This window comes from Heterocephalus glaber, unplaced genomic scaffold, assembly GCF_053883595.1.
Source record: "Heterocephalus glaber isolate CG9 unplaced genomic scaffold, H.glaber_assembly_v1.0 deba00001463, whole genome shotgun sequence".
NCBI classification, from domain to species: domain Eukaryota; kingdom Metazoa; phylum Chordata; class Mammalia; order Rodentia; family Bathyergidae; genus Heterocephalus; species Heterocephalus glaber.
In genome coordinates this window covers 13,950,789-13,961,670 of record NW_028258310.1, presented here as the reverse complement: position 1 = coordinate 13,961,670, position 10,882 = coordinate 13,950,789, and the positions used below count along the sequence as shown (strand labels likewise).

The window sequence follows — 10,882 nt, the reverse complement described above, 5'->3', positions numbered from 1 at the left end:
CTCCTCCTCTGGCCAACCCCATAATTTGGGGAGCACTCATGTACAAGTGATCCCTGCTCCCGAGAACCTGCACAAACAGCACCCAGCACTACAGAGGTGAAGGAAATTCTCTGATCTGAGTACAGCTCCCACAGCCAGCGCCATGCTCTGCACTGTCCTGGTGACTTGTGGGCCTTGAGTATTGTAAAAGAATCACCCAGACTCCAGGGGTTTTGTGCTCAGGAGGCAGTTCCAGCCCAGCTTGTGCTTGTGTTAGATTCTGCTCAGCTGACACAGGTCCCCAGGTCCCCAGGTCCCCTGGTCAGGGCTGGAACCAACTGCTACCCAGCTGACCTATGGCTGGGGACCAAGTAGGGACCCAGGGATCTGTCCAGGAAAGCCATATCCAGATCCTGGTCACGCCATCTCTGCCACCCCCTCTTGTGCTCCTGATTCTCCTTCTAGGCATATGACTCCATCATGTGTCTTTGCTTTCTCATTTATTGTGGCTACCTGTTTTGGCCTGTGAAACGGGAGCAGAAATGACCTGCATCAGTTCCTTGTAGGAGCCTTTAATAAACAGTCCAATCTGCTTTAATCTCTGCCCCCTGCACCAGGACTGGCAAGTGTGAGATGTGAAAGACTCAGGCAGATTTCATCACTGAGAAAGGGTCAACAGGTAGAAGCCCCTCCTATCTGCACTATGAACATGCACTGAGAGGTAAACAATTTTTTACCTCAGAGCCTTGAGATTTGGGGGTTGTTACAGCAGTGTAACCCAAACTGTTTCAACAAGTGCAAGCACTTATCACAGCTGTGGTTTTACATTTGCTAGGATAATTCTGGGTCAATGTCTATCTCATCTATGCTGCCCGTTTCTCAGGGGACAGGCATTGTACTTGAATCTGGAACTACAGCAGGGAACAAGGTAAGCAAGTCCCCTGCTCTTGTGGATTTTCAATCTGCCCATAAAAAGCAGAGACCAGCATGCAAACAAGTCATGTGGTATCTCAGGAACAGACAGTTCCTGACAGAGGGTTTGGGGGGAACCCCGGGGGCAGGCAGGTGGGCAGCGGGCTGTGATAGTGGGGAGGAGGGTAGTATTGTCAGGACTTGTTCGCCCTGGGAATGAATGTCTTGGGGTTTTGTTTGGAGTGTTATGGGAAGCTATTGGAGGTAAGGGCAGAAGTTGGGAGGTCAGGGAGAAGGTACAAGATGCTGGTGGGCTGCCCACAGGTAATGACTGTGAAGTGGTGAGATTCTGGATAAATTCTAAATGTGGAGGTGACAAGATTTGTCAACAGTTTCGATGTACAGTGTGAAAAAGAGGACTCAAACATCATTCTTAGATGCTGGCCTGAGCAACTTGCCAGTACTGATACTATTTAAAGGACAGAAAACAATGGAAAAGAAGAGAATTTAGGGAGAAGGTGGTAGAATGAATGCTTGTGTGAATAAATACGGATATTTAGAAAAATATGTTGGGATGATCTACACTGAAATGTTAGAATAATTGTAGATTACAAATTGTTTTTCTTATCTATTTTGTGCTTCTCATTTTCTTTTTCTTTTTTCTTTTTTTTTGGTACCAGGGATTGAACTCGGGTCCTTATCCTTTCTCAGCAGGCAGTGAAACCACTGAGCTAAATCCCTGGCCCCTGTGCTTCTCATTTTCTAATGTTTCCAGAACAAATATGCAATAAGAAAAGTATTTTTATGGAGAAAAGCTGCATTTTTTCACTTATAATTTGGGGATCATAGGAGTCTAGGAAAGTTCTCTGGTGGCCCCCACCAATTCATATCATTTTTTAAAATTCCCAGTTGTTTTTCAACAGGACACAGTAGCACACATCTACAATCTCAGCTTCTTGGGAGGCAAAGGCAGGGAGATCTCAAGTTCAAAGCCAGCCTGAATTTAGCAAGATCCTGTCTCAAAATTAAAAAGAAGAAGAAGGAAGAGGAGGAGGAGGAGGAGGAGGAGGAGGAGAAGGAGAAGCTGGGGATGCAGCCCAGTGGTAAAGCGCATGCATCAATGCTGTGAGTTCAATCCCCAAGACTGCACAAAACACTTTTCTTCTTTTTGCAGCACTGATGTTATTGTTATGGTTGAATCACACATGATCTGGGGGGGACACAATTAGTAATAGAACAGCTTTCACCTATAGAAACTTTTATTTGTCTACACTAATTATAGTAACCACACATGCCTAATTCTATGAGGTACATACTAGTAGTACCTCTATTTTACAGATGAGGAAACTGAAGCTCAGAATTTGCCTCAGGCCTCACAGCCAGGGAGAAGAAAAGTCAAGATTCCAGCTATGCCCCTCTGGCTGGGGATGATTACAGCCATTATCTCAGTGTCCCAGTGTACCCTCTGCGCACTGTCTTTTGTGAACTCCTGCTGGGTCCCTGTGGAGGAGAGGTATGCCCCATACTGCCATTTCTGTATTTTGGCAAATATACCCAGATGGGGCATTTCTCATTGGGGCATTCCTTGGCCAGCCTCACAGAAGGCTCCCTGGCTTCCCCTACTCATGTGGTTTCTGGTACCAAACATGACTGTGGCCTAACTCTGTGAGTAGGTACACAGGGCACAAACTCTACAGTGACCTGAGAGCATTTCTTCCAAACATTCTGGTTTCTAAATCTATAAATGTAAAGCCTTCTTGGAGGTTATCATACAATAAGTTCTTCTCAGAGGTTGAATGGATTGTGTCATTTCTCTTGTCCTATTCTGTTCTGAAGAGCACGCTTGAGGCACCCATTTTATTATACCACACATACCTTCATCATGGAACCAAGTCACACTCATAGTGTTGAGACACAAGTTGGAAATGCCAAAGACAGGATGTCCAACAGTTAGCTTTAATCCCCATGAGAGTAGTGCAGAATGGGTCCCCACAACCCCACTGTGTTCATGACCCCTCTGTGGACTCAACAGCCCTTTATTTGCCTCTCCCACACACCTCCCTTTCAGAAGCTTTTGGATAACTGTGTAATTAGAATGAAGTTATGTCACACCAAAAGTACTAGGAAGGTGCCATAAAATGCACAGCAAAACTGTAATTTATTCATATGTTGGAAGAGAAGCACAGTTTTTTGTTCCAATGACAATGATTTTGGAAAAGTCTTCGAAGTTTCAATGAAAAATAAATGCTTTGACTTTCATTTTAGAGCTGGCTAGTAATATGTTCCATTTGCCTTTTTAAATCCTCCTGTACATTGATAAAAGTGATATGTTACAATTAATTTGAAATTATTATATGCCTTTAAAAAGTTTATGTGATGTTTTATTTTATATTTCCAGCATATGGGACATTGGCCTTCAGTGCCCTCATGATTCCCCAAATGAGGCTGACCCATAGCTACACCTATCTACATGTGTCTCTGTAGATTCTTTTCTTTTACTGGTACATGTTTAAGTATGTCATGGTTATATTCCTCACGGGGAGTTGGTACATGCACATAACACATCTTTTTTTTTTTCTGGCACCAGGGATCGAACTCGGGACCTTGCGTTTTCAAGGCAGGTGCCGGAACCACTGAGCTAAATCCCCAGCCCACATAACACATCTTAACACACATCTGCAGAGTCTTAAAACAGTCCCTTTTCCATTCCAGTACAGAATGGACTGTTACAAACACTGTGTTTACATAAGGGCTGTGGGTAAAATTCATACTCAGACTATTAGTAACATTAGTGAACTAGTAGAATGTTAATGTTGCAGGGTGATTACTGCTAAATATTGCAAAGAATAAAAAAAGAGAGATAGTGTTCTCAGCTCTACAAGGATGTCACCATGCTTTACTGGTGACAACATGAGGGAAAGGGTTGTTATTTAAAGGTCAGCTAAGTGAGACTTTCTTCAACAATCCTAAAATATAGCTGATCATGGTGGTGCATGCTTGTGATCCTAGCACTGAGAGAGGCTGAGGCAGAAGGATCTCAAGTTTGAGCCCAGCCTGGGCAACTTAGTAAGGTAATGATACCCTGACTCCAAATTTTAAAAGGCTGAGGAACTAGCTCAGTGCAAAGGGCCTGGGCTCAATGTCCAGTATGGAAAAAAAAAATCTGCAAAATGGAACTCCACTCATGTCTACAAATGTGTGTAGTGAGGACTTTCAATATCTGATTGTAGTTTTGGTAGCAAGAACAAATGGCTGAAAGAGCCAGTTTAAAAATGTTATTACTGGGCTGAGGGTGAGAGAGAAGGCCACATTCCAGGTTGAGACTCTGAAAATAACCCATTCCTGCCTCTGTTGCTAGCCTTGCATTGTGCAGTGGAGAATTCTCAGTTGTGATTTTTCAAAATCTGGGTTTGGATTCTTGGAGCAGCTGAATTGCTATTGCTCAGCACTCTATTTTCCAGCACTGGAGATCTGAAGGCTTCTGATCCTCAACAAGTTCTTGCTGTCCTCATGGCTTCCAGTCAAAGTCAATCCTGTGAGGGTTCAAGCTCCTCACAGGATGTACACTTCTCTCACATCCTGCAAAATGTGCTCCTAAATGCCAAGTTATGTAAGTTGGTGTCATTTCTGCTCCACAAGTATCAAAAGAAGGAGCAGGTCACCATGAAAGAAATGCTGCATGATGTGCCCCATAATTAACGTAACAACTTCCCTCTGAACTTTTGGGAACTCTGTGAGTCCATGTATCTGGGCTTTGGCATTAAAATCAGGAAAGTGAATTACTCCGGCAATAGATATGAGCTAGTCCCCATTTTGGGTCTTACATACAGTGGGATACTAGATGGCGATGATGAAAGAATCATTCTCAAAATCTATATTATTATATTCATCCTGTCTCTAATTCTCATAGAAGGCAACCATATCAGTGAGGAGGACCTAACCCAAAAAGTGAAAAGATGGGACATGTTAGCTCAGTCTGAGCATATTCATTTTGAGGAAGCCTGGAAATTCATCACTGAGGATTTAGTATGGGAAGAGTACCTGATGTACTGGCAGATTCCTAACAGTGATCCTGCTCACTATGAGTTCCTGTGGGGTCCAAGGGCCCACGCTGAAACCAGCAAGATGAAACTCCTAGTTCATATGGCTCATCTTAATGGAACAGATCCCAAGTCTTACCCAGAACTATATGAAGAGGCTTTGGAAGCAGAAATAAGTATAGAGCCAGGGTTCCTGAGAAACAGGGGCTATTGCACAAGGGTGTCAGTGAATTTGTTCTCCCCCAAGAAGAAATGAGGCCCATTTTCAGTCTCAGTGGAGGGTAGGCAGTTTTCTAAGTAGTGAAGGGCTAGAGGAGGGGTAAAATAGCACACGTAGCATCTTGCTGTCTCTTCTACCTGGGTTACTTGGAAATGGACAGGGGTTTTCTTTATGGTTTTTTGAAGTATTGTTCCTTTTTGGGGGAGACTGAAGTAGCTTGCATATTTATTGAATGGTATTGATCTCCTGTGTAGTTTTAGTTCTGTGATGTTCATGTTTGTGTTTTCTGATGGGAATGTGATTTTGTGTGACATTGATCACAAATGGAATGCCTTTTTCCATTCAAATGTAACAGTCTTTCCTGTTTTATCATACAAACAGAAAAACTATTCAATTTATTTATGATAAAATGGGAGTGGAATAGGAATTTCCTTGAAAATTATAAGTTTACATCAAGTTAGAGGGACCCTAGAAAAAGTGATAAGAATGAAAATCAAATATTGGCTGCTGCTTGTTTCTTTTCCCCTGTTGATCTATACTATTAAACTTATATTTATTGCATACCTGGAAAAAAAATGTTATTACTGGGCCAGGGATTTAGCTCAGTAGTTCCGCCGCCTGCCTCAAAAGCACAAGATCCTGAGTTCGGTCCCTGCTACCAAAAAGAAATGCTATTACTTATATGATACTAAGAAATTCAGAAAACACAGATGAATAAATGACTCATGAAATATACTTTCAGTGGAATAACAGGCAGCCACTAAAAGGCTAGGGAAGAGGTCTCTATGTTGTTGCAGCAAATTGTTCACGATGACCCCTGTCCCCAACACAATGGCAATAACTGCAATTCATTGATGGCCTTCAGACACCAAGCACTTTGTAGACATTCATTAATTGTTTTCCCGTACAACAACCCTACAGTTAGATACTAAATACTATCCTATGACTGCAGACAAATTACCCTCGATAACTTTCCTACCCAAGGGTAGAACTTTCTGGCCCTAAGCTTGAGCTGAATTTGGGACTATATAACTGAGCTCCATCTGGCCATGCTGTCTACCTACAAGTCCCAGCAATCACTTTGTGGGCAAAATGGACAATTCCAGATGGGAAGTTGCAACACAAAATTTTGAAACCAGGGGATATAATCAGGCTGTCTATTCAACAAATTTCATCCTGTGTTCTATGGCAGAATAGTTCCTTTTGGTGGTCTAGACAGGCCCAAGCATTTGCACTATATATAGACTTTACCTAGTTCTTAAGAAGCATATGATGGGAACTTCTTAAAATTAATGTTATTTACCTGCTAGGATGTAAATGCTAAAAGGATGTGGTCTACATTATGGACAAGGGCTGTGTAAAATGTGATATTAGAAAATGGAAATTTTACGAGTTCTGGGAACAGAAGTAGGTGATGAGAGTGAAATGGGAGAAAATTCTAGTTTTTGCTACATTGTTAGAACTTAAAGGCATATTTTGATATGCCTTCTTAAGGAAAATCATGAATAATAGAACTACAACATTCTAAGGTTAATTGTGTTCGCTTTGGTTCCATCAAGTTACTTGTTCCTGAAAAATAACCTTTCTGCTTAGAACAATGACCCTCTACACCTGTGTTTGTGGGGCTTGAAGTACAGATTTCTGAGCTATAGAGTCAGTTGAGGTTGTCAAGTCCAACTTCTGTGTATGAATTATTCTTTGTTGGGTAGTTTAATCATCCCATGTACAGACTTTTAAGATGAAGGCAGTAGAGAGTTATGGATGAGATGTCACTTGGCTTTGCTTTCCGGTTGTCCTCATTCTCAGGTTGTCCTTAGTAGCTCTGTGGCCTTGGGTATTGGTTAGCCTCTTAGGACTTGATTCAATTTATCTCTAAAATGAGAATAATGATATTTCTTATCCACAGGCACATTGAAGGCAATAAATGAAAAGATCTCAATAAAGTCTTTGGCACAATGTCTGACAGGATCAATAACTTCTTCATCTTCACCTTCACATCATCATCAATGCCACAGAGAAGAGTAGCCAGAGAGAGTTATGATGCGGACCCAGTCCTGCTGCTAGGAAGGAGATTTAATCATAAGCCACCCACTTGATCGTGAACTGGGTTCTCATAAGAATATCTTCCCCTCACTTTTAAGGAAAACTTATGGATCCTTTGCAAATGAGAAGGAGACAAAGGGACAGAGGGAAGAGGGCAGGCAGGGAGGGGACAGGAAGGGTGAGTAAAAAGAACTAAGATGTGTTATGGACATGTTCCAGCGCCCCACAATGAGTGTAATCATTACTGTGTACTGCAAACATGTACTAATATGAATTTTAAAGTAAATAAAACAGGTTTCTCACTTAAAAACCCAAAATATTATGATTTCTTCTATTTTGAATGTCCACTGACATAAAAAGCCTTCCTTATGTAAATGCTTCCATTAATAAGGGCAAAACAGAAAATAAAATAAAATCTTCATAAAAAAATAAGCTGATTGGTTCCCTCAGATTAAAGCCTCGTTCTTTGAGTAAAATATTACCCTACAATGTAGTGAGTCTCTGATAAGTATATGATGATTTACAGTTTGTAAATACTTTCACATACTTTATTTTATCTATTAGTATTTAATACTAGCAAACTTAAGAGGAAGATGAAGCAGAGCATATATTATCAGCCTTGTTGCATATATGGGGAAATGGAGGGGGAGAGAGAGCAATGAACTTGGCTAATGGACTGTAGCTGATATTGGTAGAAGTAAAATCAGAATGTGTATGTATATGCTTCTGTTGTCTTTTCACTGTAGCAGAGAAAGCAAATAAGTGCAGCCATTCTCTTATTCTTTCCTTGTAACAAACAGCACTAATCTACTGCAACATTCTTTCCCATCAAATGAACTCCTGCTCAGGACTGTTCTTATTACAGTGCTCCAAACAGCCATCACCAGTTGAATACAAGTGGCACAGAAATTACAAATTGGCCATTTCTGGACAAGGCTATCTAGGCTTCATCATTGAGCTCATCATTTTGTTAACTTGGCATATGAAAGCTGGGTGAAGAACCTGTTCCTTAGAAACATTATGCTAGGTCCTATTTCTGGTGAGGGATATGGTTGACATTGATTGTGTACTCCTCCAGGGAAGAATCCTTGTCATCTTCATATCCCATAACCTAGAGTGGAATCTGATACAGTTAGACACTGAACTGCATTTTAATGGATGAATGGATGGATGGATGGGTGGATGGATGGATGGATGGAACTGGTGATTGAATAGGCCCATAGAAACAGGCCCACAGTGGCAAAAAGTCTCCACTGCTGATGTCTTTATAGGCTTTCACTTCAGATGATGGCTTGACGCCTTCCTGTCTCCTAGGATTGGGCTGTCAATCTAGAAAGCACTGTCCACCTTCCAAACATGATTTATCTCCATCTATCAGAGGATATTATTAGACACTGTGCTGCTGAGGTAGCAAATTAGTTAGGGCTTTTAGTTCTGGGCCTTCAATAAGGATTTGGGGAGACTGTTCTGCCAGGGGAAGGAGGTACATGGTCTATTACTCTGGCCTGATGACAGCTACTAGCACTCTGCTGAATGATCAATAACTGGCTGCCAGTCCACTTGCTCCTTGCTGACTATTTTAAGGACTTCCACAGACACCTACCATGGACTCATGAGCATGTTCTGAAACAAAGTCCATTGTTCCTCTTCTATACCAGGGTCTCACTTTGACCTTGGTCATGGAGCCCAGACATGCTTGGAAATCCAGGAGTCCATTCGAGGGGTGCCATTGACTGCCACTTATGACAGGGCAGAGGATCAGCCATCCGCATGCACTTCCCCATTGATCAAGAGCTGTCCTGGGCTGGGGATTTAGCTCAGTGGTTCCGGTGCCTACCTTGAAAGCGCAAGGTCCCAAGTTCAATCCCAGGTACCAAAAAAAAAAGCTGTCCTCCTGGCACCTAGACTTTGACATTACTGTTGGGAATTTGAGGTTCCAGGTATTTCTGTCTTCTCTAGATTGCTTTTAGTTTGCCTCTTCCCCAAATAAAGATAAAGGGACTTTTCTAGGGGTTCATCTAGCTACCAAATGGTCTTAGTTTAGAAGTGGAATTCCTTTCACTAGGGCAGAAATAAAAAGCATTTTCTTTCTTTACATATATGTTTTGTATTCAGAAGCCTTGGGAAGAACTTATAGGACAGGGGAAAGTTTTTGACCTAATACAATTTTTTATGAGCTTGGGGTTTATTCACCCTGCAATATGATAGAATTAGTACCACATTTATTTCTTTTTCCTGTACTCTCTTGGAGAACAGGTGTTAGAATCTCTTTTACAATAATGATGGCTAATAAAGAACATACTCAGTATAGACAGTTGGTGTTTAAAAACTGTGTAATACTTTCAGTAATGTGCAAATATATAAACTGAGTCTATGTATCTATCTCTAACTTAGAAATAAATATAAATACATTTGAACCTCTCCAGTGATATTCTTTTCTTCAACTTTCCCGAAAAGGAGCCACCATACTGGTTCTGGTGTTCATGGTTCCCCTGCTGGTCTCTATGTTATACATAAGCACCAACAGACAATAGTGATATTTTATTTGTTAAAATTTTTGCTATAAATGGAATCAAATCAAATATGTCTTTCTGGAATGGACCTACTGAAATCATCAGTATAAATGAGATTTTTTTTCCACCATTGGTACATGTGGTTTAAGTTAACTTTCAACATCAAGCAATGGAGTTTCTCAGTATCAGTTTGAGAGTAAAAGGCATGGATGGTGGGAAGAGATATGATTCTATAACTCCAGACCAGGCTAGATCTGCTTGCTCTGGAATCTCAACATATCATGTTCTTCTCTGTAATGTTTTGCCTTCTTTTTTTTTTTCATACCAGCGATCGAGCTCAGGACCTTACACTTGCGAGGCAGGCACGGTGCCACTGAGCTAAATCCCCGGCCCTGTGTAATGTTTACTCATAGTGATTTTAATTATTTTTGTTTAATGATTCAATACTACAGAATTATGTGTTTATTTTATGTCTGCCCTCCTGCTAAAAGGTAAGGTCCTTGAAGGCAAGGACCACATAAATCATGCTCACCGTTATATCTATTGCAGCTATCCCATACCTGACAGCCTGCAGTTAAATAAATGGACTATGCTTAATTATCTAGAGTAAACCCAAATTTCTTAGAATTAAATGCAAGGCCTTTTGTGATGTGAATCCTGCTTCCAACTCTGGTCCTGGTTCTTGTCCCTCTTGTCCCCTGGCCCTTGTTGTTTTGTTCTGCTACAACACCTGCAGTTCCTGAACTCTCCAGGCGCTTGCTTGTCTGCACATCCTGTGCCCCCAGTCTGCAGTATCTACCTGCCTTGTTTGCCTGTCAAACACTCTCATCCCCAAGGCTCATCTGCAATGGCACTTCCTCTAAGTGCACTTCCTCCACCTGTACCAATTTCAGGCAGAATTTGTGATTGTCTTCTATTCCACAGCGCCATCAAATTTTTCTTGTGCTTTATTCATTGATTGATTGAGAGGTTTTTACTGCTCTATGGGAGACCAGATGGGAAGACTGAGGCCTAATTGGTCTCCTTGGTGAGCACTGAGAAGAAAGAGGGGAGTGCTAACAGCTGCAGGGAGAAGTAAAAACACCTGAGGTTAAGCTGTTTACCTGGACAAATACCATTGCAGGTGGGAGACAGATGAATCCTGTGGAATTCTAATTGCTTGTGCCTGTGTCTGA

At 41.5% G+C, this 10,882-nt stretch overlaps 1 pseudogene; it reads left to right on the top strand.

Moving 5' to 3' along the window:
* Positions 1 to 4,171: 4,171 nt before the first annotated feature.
* Positions 4,172 to 7,562, top strand: LOC147826675 (melanoma-associated antigen 10-like; annotated as a pseudogene).
* The last annotated feature ends 3,320 nt before the right edge of the window (positions 7,563 to 10,882 follow it).